Source organism: Dermacentor andersoni, chromosome 10 (assembly GCF_023375885.2).
Source record: "Dermacentor andersoni chromosome 10, qqDerAnde1_hic_scaffold, whole genome shotgun sequence".
Classification (NCBI taxonomy): Eukaryota; Metazoa; Arthropoda; class Arachnida; order Ixodida; family Ixodidae; genus Dermacentor; species Dermacentor andersoni.
In genome coordinates, this window is record NC_092823.1 from 797,063 (window position 1) to 809,357 (window position 12,295).

The 12,295-nt window shown below is 54.0% G+C and overlaps 1 non-coding gene across 1 annotated transcript; it reads right to left on the minus strand.

The window, feature by feature from the left end:
• Positions 1-9,857: 9,857 nt before the first annotated feature.
• LOC126519768 (5.8S ribosomal RNA) lies at positions 9,858-10,010 on the minus strand. Its single transcript, XR_007596666.1, has one exon. It is a non-coding gene; the product is annotated as a 5.8S ribosomal RNA (ribosomal RNA).
• Between the last annotated feature and the right edge of the window lie 2,285 nt (positions 10,011-12,295).

Consider the following 12,295-nt stretch of genomic DNA (forward strand, 5'->3'; position numbering starts at 1 on the left):
CCTGTGCACGCGGGTCCGCTCGCCTGGCCCCCTGGTGGCAGAACTAGTAGATCGGGACACAAAGATACCACAAGGGGAACCAAAGCCAAGGGAACGGATGGCTGCGGGCTTTATTGAACTTATTGATAACCACAGCACATAGTAACAAGTAATAATGTCCTGTCTTGGACAGTGGGAATCTCGTTAATCCATTCATGCGTGTCACTAAATAGATGACGAGGCATTTGGCTACTTTTTTTTTTAAGTTTTATGCGAAGCATATTACTAGAGCTCAACCCAGCTCCTCAGGCGCGGCGGTGTCGCCTTCAATACCACGTGACACCGTGACGTCACGACAGAGGAGAAACGGGGCTCCAACTCGCGCCGTCGCTCGCGGCTTCGCGGCGGCATATAAGCAGCTGCGCTTGTTTCTAGGTGGCTTTGGCTCAACTCTTGCAAGATGGGCTGGGTGGGAATCGAACCAGGGTCTCCGGAGTGTGAGACGGAGACGCTACCACTGAGCCACGAGTACGATGCTTCAAAGCGGTACAAAAGCGCCTCTAGTGAATGCGGTGTTGCCTTAGAAACGAGCTGTTTCTAATACCCCTGTCAAGCGGGCAAGTTAAGTGCACTTACGGGGAGTGCACTTCGGGACCTTGAGTCACACTTTAGGCAACGCGCTTCTTAACGGAAAAACAGAGTGCACTCGCAGAATAAAAAAAAAATGGCGACAGACTAAGAGCGCGTTCTTAAAGATGTAAATTAACAAGAGAAAGCTGCTAAAAAGCGATTGTTTTAAGTAGAATTATATATAAAAACAAACTTCATCTATTTGTCTCAACAAAAAACGAAGATGTTTTATTATAAGAGTGTTGCAAGTCAATGCTGGCCAAGACGAATGCCTAGCCAATCCAAAACAACACGGCGGCGTGCGGCAGTTGATCCTGCTCATGATCCTGCTAGAACAGAATATGAGCGAGTATATATGAGCAAAGACGGCGAGTTCGATATTTAGCTACACTGCAAAATGCCACGCACACGGCTCAAAGCACACCAAAATAAACACGCACCAAAATAAACACACCAAAATAAACACCAAAATTTCACACCAAAATAAACACGAACTGAATGAACATGGCGGCGCCGCAGTGCCGCATCATTCTGGCGCCGTTAGTTGCGTACATGATAAATTCGTTTCTTTATTGTGCTGTTTCGCTTCCCGCTAAACACAAATTATATTGTTAAAAGCTGTTCAATAACTGAAATGAACTTTTGTGTCATTTTTCTATGCATTACATTTTGCGTCGTTGAAAGCGTTGGTGGCGAGGCTAGGCACTCCTTCAAACCGTTGGCGGCGAGGCTACGCACTCGGCCAGCAAAGTGCGTTCCTTGAACGTACTCTGACTTTAGTGCACTCATCTGAGAGTACACTCCGCTGCGACGTTAAGATTTGGGAAAGTACACTTAAAAACCGAGTGCACTCGCCGTAAGTGCACTTAACTTGCCCGCTTGACAGGGGTATAAGGCTCAGGCGTGCGTCGCTTGCTCAGGCGCACATTTCGTTGCCGCGCCGAACGCTGCGTTGCTCGACGCTCACCGCGTCCAATTCGGGGCGCGTAGTCGCTCCGCCGTAGCCCATTGTCATACACCCCTTGGCGGGTCGACGGGAACGCTGTCGCGTTCCACTCTTGAAGGCGAAGCAGAGTAACGCATGGGTTGTTTCTTCGTCTAGCCGAACCAAATATAGCCTAGCAACAGCAGTTCACCAGGCTAAACAGTGGTTCAACAACTAAAATAAAGGCTAGTATGCTTCGCATCCTGGGCTTAACCTTAGCTAAGCCACAGCCATATTTTTACAACAACAACAGAAATTTTATTCAGATAATCAAGAATGGTATGCGAAAACGTCTGGATCCTTACCCATAGGCAAGTTATGGATCCATGGAGTTATACAAAGAAAAAGTAAACGATTCAGACAGAATCATTTGTTTTGGATAAAACAAACAAAACAGAAAAAAGAAAGAAGGAAATGCAACCAAATAAATACCAATAAAGCAAGGCGCTGTCACCCACGACAGGAGCCCCACACCACCAGTGAGGCAGCACGCATCGAAGACAAGACCCATGGCCTCCTCCCCGCGACAGCTCGCACACATACATGCCCGCGACAAGAACACATGAAACGGCCATACAAAAAGAACCGGCCGAACAGCCGCGACTCCAGCCGTCAGCAGAACGGCAACATGCAACTATCATCCACTCAATGCAGCAAGGATGCACACCGATATGCCATATATACATTTGATGCACGGTGTGTCGAGTAAAAACAAGGGTACATCGGCATTGACACTTACGTTACAATACATCCATAAACACATACGTACGTATAAACAACAAAGAAGCGTAACAGCAACGCTGTATCCAGTTGTTGACATCATTATACATTTCGTTAAAGACTAATCAGTTTAGATCGGAAAGAAAGAATTCTTTTACAGTAGTATTAAAATTTGCTGACTGCTTAATATTTGCAGGAAGCGAGTTCCATATTTTGACACCTATATAATGTATGCGTCGCTGGCCGTACTGGTTGTGACATATCGGCACAAGAAATTTCTCGAGGGAGGCTGAGCGACTGTTAATTGTCGATTCATTGAAGATAGTGGCAGGAAATGGCGTGTTGCATCTCGTTATCGAGCACACTAATAATGCAACGCGGTAATCTCGCAGGTGCGATAATGACATGACTTTGTTCGCAAGAAAAAGATTTCTTGACGGTGTAGTAAAGCTAGCGTAGTTGATTATCCGCAAAGCCCTCTTCTGAAGCCGTACTACAGGCTCCAAGTATGTTTTGTATGTAAATCCCCAGGCTTCAATACAGTAGGCTAAGTGAGAATGAACGAGAGAGAAATACAAGGTTCTCAACGTTTCGAAACTGAAATTACTCCGCGCCTCTGTGAGTACGAAGCATGCAGAAGAGACCTTACCACACAGCCTATCGATATGAAGCTTCCAGTTCAGAGCGGAATCATGGGTTACCCCTAAGTAGAGCACTGAGTCGACTTTTTCAATTTCATCACGGCCAGTCGTAATGCGGCATGGCTCCTCAATATGTTTTTTCTTAAACTGGGACATAAAAATAACAAATTTAGTTCTCTTTATTCAATCGACATGTAATGCTAATTAAGGATAAGAGACCTAAAACTTATCACTCTGAGAAGGCAGAGGGACCTATGTACTGGTAGCGAAACCTTCAGTTCCCAGGGTGCTGCATACGCAGCATAGCGACGAGACAAGGAAGTTCGCACCAGCCTTCAGCCAACGTGTGTTGACGTCATACGCTGGTGCACGCGGAAAGCCCGTAACCCCCCCTGCAGGCATCTAATTGTGATGATTTTAAAGTCTTCACGACCAAGCCCAATATCTGTCAGGGTGTTTACCGATTGTCTTGACCACGTATCTCGGTAAGACAAGGTCACTGAAGAAACTACTGCGCGCGAGGTAGCATCCACGAGGGCTAGGAGTTCTGGAAATTGGTATTTTTTCTTTTTATTTTCGTGGGCTTCATTGAGAGGAATTCGAGTCCCCACTACCTGGGCATCAAGGATCACCGTCTGGCCGTCCCTTTTGATGACCAGATCCGGAATCCTTGTGCCCATTGTCTTTCGATAGTGGGGCTCAAGTTGGACTTGCCCACCTTTCTCTTTGAGCCGTTTGGCTAGGTACTTTACGATACCGTCATGCCTTTGGATTCGGGGATGATGATTTCGGTGGCATCGTTGCAAGATGTGCCCCAAGGATTCAGCTGTCGCACAACCGGCTCTGCATAGGATGGGAACATTTCTCCCTCTTTTTAGACTTGTAAGATTTGGGATTGCCGCTATATGGAACTTTACTAAATCGATGTACTCTCTTCCCTTGAGGAAGGTCGTGCCTTCCCCCAGCCAGGCTGTTGCTCCTTTGGCATTAGCACAGTCCTTTAATGGCATCCCATCAAAACTTCTGTGCAGTTGGACTTTCAAAAATTTCAGGAAATATTCTGAGTTCCGTATACTGGCATCCCTATAAGTGCAGAGCTGTCTCGCCTGCCTTGTGGCATCCAGCATAGTGTCTGTTGTGGCTGCCACCACACATGGGTGGTACGGGGAGTGGAGAAGTTTTTCATATCTTTTTACTCTCATCCCGGGAATTGTCGTTCTTAAGTTCATAATCTCAAGTCCACCTTCGGAGATCGGGGCGTAGAAGAAGCCCAGAGTTACATCGACTGGCAACGCCAACCACTGTCTCACCGAGGATCGAATTGTCCTATCAAGGCCTAGCAATAGCTTGGCCGTCACTGGCCCAAGTACCAAGCGGTGGAGTAGCCGCGGAACAACATACTGACGCAGGGCAACTAGCCTTTGTTGGGGTTTTAGTGGTGCCTTGGATAGCCGATGCAGACGCATTTTCAGGTCCTGCCGGACGTTGTCGTAAGTTGTTCCCGTCGCCATGAATCTGATACCTAAGTACTTCCATTGGGTTGTACAACCGATAGGTTCGATTTGATTTCCGCCTATGGTGTAGGTACAATCAGTGATGATTTTCGACTTCTTTTCTTTTCCGCTTGGCAAGATGGTCAGCGTACGGGACTTTGCGGCGTTAGCTTCGAGTCCTCTATGCTTCAGGTACTCGTCTAGACAGTCAATTTGGCGTTGCAGGCCAGTCGTAGTACTTGCTGTCAAAACGATGTCATCGGCAAAAGCCATAGATGTGACCGACAGTCCTCCACTGTGGAAGCAGAGTTCAGGTTCCTGTGTCTGAAGGAACTCGTCCAAAACAAGATTGAATAACAGCGGGGACAATGGGTCCCCCTGACGAACTCCTCGACTTGGGTGGACTAACAGTGTTGCCCCATCTTGGCAAAGGACGGTTGTAGCTAGGCAGTAAAAGTCGTTTATATACTTGCAAAAGTCGTCTACCACGCCCTTCCTCTTAAGGCCCTTTATTATAGCGGTATAGGCTACCCTGTCGAAGGCTTTTGCCACATCGATTGAAGCCATAGCTAGGGGCCGTAGCTTGTGTCTGGCTTCATCGATTATTGTTTTCAGGAGTAGGACATTTTCCGCGCACCCATCGGACGGTATAAACGCCCGCTGCCGAATATCCAGCTCGACTTCATTCATGAGCCCCGTTGCATATATCTTGTGAAGTACTCGGGTTAGCACACGTGATACCGTAATGGGCCGATGTAATGCTGCGGTGGAGGCGCCGGGGACTTTTGGTATGAAGATGGTTCGTGCATTGCACAGGACCAGCGGCAGTCGTTTCTGAAGCATAATAACACAAGAGAGTCATAGTTACACCCGCCGTTTACCCGCGCTTTCTTGAATTTCTTCACGTTGACATTCAGAGCACTGGGCAGAAATCACATTGCGTCAGCACCGTCAACGGCCCTCGCAATGCTTTGTTTTATAGCGTCCTCGATCACCTTGCCCCGGAGTTGCCCCGAAACCAGAATGGTGCGCTTTGCACCACCGTGGTGGCGCACTGCGGAGGGTCAACATCGATGACAAAACTGCACTCTGTGCAGCGTGCTTGCCTGTAGCGCTACATTGCCCCTGGCGCGAAAAACGCGCGCGCACATTTTATTGTTTGCAGGTGCTGAGCGTCTGCTGCAAGCGATCGAACCTTGTCAAACTGCATGCTCCGACATACCTGGTTGCAAGCAAACACCAATGGATTTTATAATTAATCCTGACGACCCGTTCCTGACGACCTGTTCAACGAACCTGTCCACTTTCGGCCGCTCTTCACCACGATGTTTTTGGACGAGGTCGATCAGCATGTCGTCGTCGCTGTCAGACGAACTTGAAAAAAGCTCATCGATTGCAGCAACTAAGAGCGCTTCCTTTCTCATTGCCGACATCTCCACTAGCTAACTCCGTCACCTTCGTTGCAACCGCAGCTTGCGCAGTATCGGGCCAGAGCGTCCGCGGTTCTGCAGTCGGCAGTGCGCGCGCGCGTCGGCACGTCCCGCAGTGCTTGCTGGGATGGCACCCCGGCGCACCGCCGATTTTCTCGGTGCGGCACGGGGCAACGGAAAACCGCTCCAACAGGGTGCGCTTCCGGTGATCGAGGATGGTCCGTGCGCACCGGTGCGGTTGATCGAGGATGAAAGTGCGCACCAAAGCGCCCCGGTGCGCACCGGTGCGAGTGATCGAGGACGCTATTAATTAGACAGTCGGATTCCCCCGGTCCGTGCCAGTTCTGAGTTGGCTGTTTTCTGCCGGCCGAAGCAAGAACCTCAGGCGCGAAGCCCACGGAAAATGCACAGCTCTGGCTTTCCACAGGAAGGTCCCGACGCTGGTCCGGGCTCGGCCGCACCGCGTTTTACGGCGGCGAGCCTCGCCCAGTCCCGGTGCAGTGCCGTTCCTGCTTCTGGACCCCAGTCCGACCGGCTCAGCCCTCAGAGCCGATCCTTTTCCCAAGGTTACGGATCCGTTTTGCCGACTTCCCTTACCTATATTGGTCTATCGACTAGATGCTGTTCACCTTGGAGACCTGCTGCGGATGTGGGTACGGTCCGGCACGAAAATCACACTCCCCCACTCGGCCGACAGGAGCGCACCGGACAGCGCAAGAGCCGCACTGCTCTACGGAGCCACCGTCCCTATGTCGGGGTGAACCCATTCCAGGGACTCGATCTCCTTACAGAGAAAAGAAAACTCTTCCCGGGGCTCCCATCGGCGTCTCCAAGCTGGTTTGCGTTGCGGCACTGGGTCCCGAAGGACCGATCTCCGTAGCCGGGTTCGCGACTGTTAACCCGATTCCCTTTTGGTTGCAGCGGGGCGTCTCCGATTCACAGACTGAGCTGCACAAACGCTCCCGCTTCTGAAAGGATTTCTCCTTTCCCTAAGGACCAACTGACCCATGTTCAACTGCTGTTCACATGGAACCCTTCTCCACTTCAGTCCTCAATGTTCTCACTTGAGTATTTGCTACTACCACCAAGCTCTGCACCAGCGGCGGCTCCAGACGGGCTCACGCCCGACAACTTTAACGCCCACCGCTGCGGCCCTCCTACTCGTCGCGGCTTAGCACCCCCGCATTTCGTGCTTTTCTGCCGGCGACGGCCGGGGATAGGCGCGACGCTAGAGCGCCATCCATTTTCGGGGCTAGTTGCTTCGGCAGGTGAGTTGTTACACACTCCTTAGCGGATTCCGACTTCCATGGCCACCGTCCTGCTGTCTTAAGCAACCAGCACCCTTCATGGGTTCTCATGAGCGTCCCGACTCGGGCGCCTTACCCCGGCGTTTGGTTCATCCCACAGCGCCAGTTCTGCTTACCAAAAGTGGCCCACTTGGCACTCTCATCGCAGCGGGAGGCCTCAACCCAGAAGGCCTCCCGTACACCCATTGAAAGTTTGAGAATAGGTTGAGGACGTTTCTACCCCAATGCCGCTAATCATTCGCTTTACCAGGTGTGATTGCTCTCCCATCGAGCGCCAGCTATCCTGAGGGAAACCTCGGAGGGAACCAGCTACTGGATGGTTCGATTAGTCTTTCGCCCCTATACCCAGGTCGGACGATCGATTTGCACATCAGCATCGCTTCGGACCTCCACCAGAGTTTCCTCTGGCCTCGTCCTGCCCGAGTATAGTTCACAATCTTTCGGGTGCCAACGTGTGCACTCTCGCTCCGCCCCGGCGACGAGTGAGCGCCTGGGACGCGCCGTTGCTGCTCCCTTTTTCGGACGCCTGTGCGATCCGGGATCGCAACGCAGCCCGCAAGGGGCCTTCACGTTTCATTGCGCCATTGGGTTTCGAGAGACCCATTGACTCGCGCACATGTTAGACTCCTTGGTCCGTGTTTCAAGACGGGTCGGGTTGGTTACCGACCTACTCGCCGCAAACCACATAGCGCCTCCGTGGGAGAATTGCCCCGCTCGCAGCGGCTTCTCGCCGGCCAACTCGGACGACAGGAGACGACAAGCTTGCCCAGCGGGTTCTCTGCTCCGTTTCTGGAGGGCGTCATCGTTGGGGCCTCCCGACAGCCGGGAGAAGCCCATGGGGCCTTGACGGGGTGACGAACTTCTCGTGCACGACGAGGTATAACTCCCGCGAGCCGTCCTCCAAGGGACGAGCAGGTCACCTCCATAGCAGGACTCAAAGTCGTACTTTTCCCATTGCCCGCGTCCGTCGCGGCGTTCTACCGGCGGTGGGAAGTGCGTACCCTGGAGATCGCGTCTGCGTGCCAGCAGCCGGAACAGCCCCCGGAAGGGGGCCGTTTACCCGACGCCGCCAGCTCCGCGGTCTTTAGGAGACTGAATCCAACCGCTTCCGAGCTTCGAGGGCCCACCCGTTTTACTCTAAGCGGTTTCACGTACTCTTGAGCTCTCTCTTCAAAGTTCTTTTCAACTTTCCCTCACGGTACTTCCGAACTATCGGTCTCTCGGTCGTATTTAGCCTTAGATGGAGTTTACCACCCACTTAGGGCTGCACTCTCAAGCAACCCGACTCACGGGAGGCTTCATCCCGGGCGCGCAACGGCGGAGACAGGCCTGGCACCCACTCTGGGACAAGCCCCTATCAGGGGGACTTGCACCGTCGCAAACACCCGAGAACGTCACCTCCCATACACCACATTTCCCGACCGCCTGCAAGGACGGGGGATTCGGTGCTAGGCTCGGTCCCGTTTCGCTCGCAGCTACTCGGGGAATCCCTGCTGGTTTCTTTTCCTCCGCTTAGTGGTATGCTTAAATTCAGCGGGTTGGCTCGCCTGATCTGAGGTCGATAACGGATACATCGCTTTCGCCCATTCCAGCACGACCGAGTGCGACGCCCTGCCACGTCCTTACGGACGAGGCTGGCAGGCGGCACAACGCTTGCGCGCGTGCGTCATACGAGCGGTATGCCAAAAAGGACTCGACTCGTTCGAAAACCCAGCGCCAACCGAGTATGACGCCCTACCACGTCCTTCGCCCAACACGGAGCTACATATAGACGAGGCTGGCAGGCGGTGAACCGCCTGCGCGCGTGCGGCGCACGAGCAGTTGCGTGGTAAGCGACCGTGTCTGCAGCCCAAACACCACCGAGGCAAAGATCGCCTTAGCAGCGCGCCGCTTCAGCGGGCACCGCAGGGGCGCCTAAAACCTTGCGGGAGGCATCGTCTCGTGTAGCATTGGACAGAGACTGCGAAGCACTTGGACCGACGGCGGACTACGACGGGACGCTTCAGCTCTGCCAACGGGGCACCCACGCTCTCGAAGGAGACATTTCCCGTTTCGCGGCAATTCTCCGCCGTGCCGTGTCTCTTCTCGCTCGCAGACACCGCTCTCGCGTCGAACCGCTTTCAGGGGCCACCCTTCTCCTCCCCGCTCCTCGCAAGGATCTGCTGATTCCCGTTCCTGCGACGAAGCCCGGAAGGGCGCCCACACAGCTGCGGTGACGTGAACGAGCGACCAGCTCTGGAGCTCGACATACTCCGAAGGGAAACAGCGCAAATTGCGATCGCGCTGGCTTTGCGCACGGCGCGGGAATCGGCCGGCGTTAATTTCCCACGTTTTCCGTGCACGCAAGCGCGCGCTTCCGACTCTCTCGCAAACGTGCGCTCTACATGGCAACAGACGTTCGCGCCTCGTGCTTGGACCGCTCTTTCCCTGCAGGTATCCGGCTCCATCCTACGGCGGTCTTGCTAGAGGCGCGCACTCGTCACGCTGCAGTAGTAATGCCTCGTTTCCGTCTTTTGGAAGAATTGGCACAACGGTTTGCCACCGTCTCCCTCTAGTGAGGCCGCTGGCGCGTGGCTTTAGCGCTCAACGTCCTGTCCATGATGCCGACGCGGTCAAAACGAGTCGACGGACGCACGTTCCCTGTGCGCCGAAGGCTCTCTTGATATGTGATCCGACCATCAGACAGACGAAGCCAAGGGAAGACCCAAGGCCGCAATGTGCGTTCAAAGAATCAGTGCTCAGTGTGTCCTCCAATTCACACCATGTCTCGCACCTGGCTGCGTTCTTCATCGACCCGAGAACCGAGTGATCCACCGCTTAGAGTCGTGAAAAAGAGTTTGTTCAATTCAGTACGGTACAACCAGGGTTTTAGGCACGTGGCGTCTTCCTGTGTGTGGTTTCGAAGAGCGCCTTTCGGCGTGCGCTCCTCCCGTCTCGCTCTTTCGGCGGCCGCGTCTCAGCAGCTGAAAGCCTAATGGCACTCCACTCCTGCTACTCGCGCGTGTGTTTTGCGCCCGCGCCTTCCTCGCTTGCCCTCGAGGTACCCTACGCCGTTTGCGCGCACTCGAAGCCGGTTTTACCTGCCAACCATCCACCGGACCCGTGTGTCTCGTGTGCACGTTCACATCGCTCTACGAAAAATTGCAAAAAGCGGCAGAGCCATGTGTAGGTCTAAGCCACTCTGGAGACTTTAACGGCTACACGGCCACGGGCAGCGTTTCACCCCCATCGACGTGCTTCGCTTAAGTCAGCAGTAGGTTCATTGAAGGGCCTCAAACACACACACACTTTCGCATCGGCAGATCGCCGCAGCATAACCGATGCTGATCCAACAGCCTACTTGAGACGAAAGACAAGAGCCCGGCGCGCGTACTCGCGCAGCTCTCCAAAACCACTCGACCAGTGCCGGGGACGGCCCCCTGCGCCGGAGCCACAAGTCTACTTGAGGCGGAAGACGAAGCCAGCAAGGGCCTGGCCGCAAGTGCGTTCGAATCGGGGACTACAGTCCCTCGTCTGTCCGTACTTCCTCTTTCGACGTGCGGCGCCTTCCCAAAGCGCACAAGTCCGCTAACCGCAGAACGTTTCCGACGTAGCAAAGCCGCGTTTCCTTCGGTACTTCGCAGCAACGCCGCCTTTCCCTCGGCGGCGGGCGAATAGCCTGCAGACGTCGTCGCCTTAAACCGCGATCTCGACACCTCGCGCCTCACGAGCAGGATCCGACCGGCAGCCTCCGGCCCTTTCGGACTCGGTGGCATTTGCCGCGGAGGACGGGAGAGCGCTTTAGGCCACGGTTCCTTCCGTACTTGGCAGCCGCACCCTCATACCGACAGTTCCATGACCGACCGAGCGCCACACCGTTCCTTTAGTACTTGGGCGGCAACAAAGTCGGGTCGTTACTCCATACTCGCCGTAGGAAGCGACAGGCAGCCGCCAGCCTTTTCAGACTCGGCAGCGTTTGCAGCGGAGGACGGGAGAGCGCTCGCACCACGGCTCCGTGTGTACTAAGCGGCAGCGGCATTAGCTCTCGACCGTCAGTTCCTTGACCGACCGCAAGCTTCCCCGTTCCCCTCGTACTGGGCAAAGCAGCAGGTCGGGTCGTCTTACTCCCATTCCGCGCAAGAGCGCCGAAGCGGACAGAAAGCCCACGCAGTGTGCGTTACGCCGTTTCTACCCGCGGGCGCGGCCAAGCCAACCGTCCAAGGTTGCAGCCGGCGTCCACTGGGCGCAACAAATTTGGCACGGGGCGCCCCTCAAAATTCAGGCAATCCCCGGCATGTTCGGGTATAGCCGTCCCCGCATCCAAGCGGGGCCAGCGGCGGAAAGCGTCGGGCGCAGCGAGCTGCTTCACCCACACGGGGTAGAAACAATGGCGCTCGTCACCCGTCACAATCCGGTAATGATCCTTCCGCAGGTTCACCTACAGAAACCTTGTTACGACTTTTCCTTCCTCTAAATGATAAAGTTTGGTCATCTATCTAACAGACAGGCGCAACCGAAAGGACGCGCCGGACATTGGTCCGGAGACCTCACTAAATCATTCAATCGTTAGTAGCGACGGGTGATGTGTACAAAGGGCAGGGACGTAATCAACGCGAGCTTATGACTCGCGCCTACTGGGAATTCCTCGTTCAAGGGGAACAATAGCAAGCCCCTATCCCAATCACGAAAGAAGTTCCACGGGTTACCCAGTCTTTTCAGACAGGGATAAAGACACGCTGCTTCCTTCAGTGTAGCGCGCGTGCGGCCCCGGACATCTAAGGGCATCACAGACCTGTTATTGCTCTGTTTCGTGCGGCTAGGAGCCGCTTGTCCCTGTAAGAAGCTTGTAAGGTGCTGGGAACCCAGCACCTATTTAATAGGCTAGAGTCTCGTTCCTTATCGGAATTAACCAGACAAATCGCTCCACCAACTAAGAACGGCCATTGTTGGAATCTCAGCGCTGACGCCCGTTGTTGCATATGGGTCGCGAGCCCCAAGGGTAGCGTTGGCCTGGGGCACAACTGGAAGCATCCGAAGGTCCCGGCAAAGCATGAGTCGACTGGTAACAGAACAACTTGTTTATTTTAGCGTCGCAACAGAGCGGCCGGTCAGGTCGACCGAAATGGAGAGA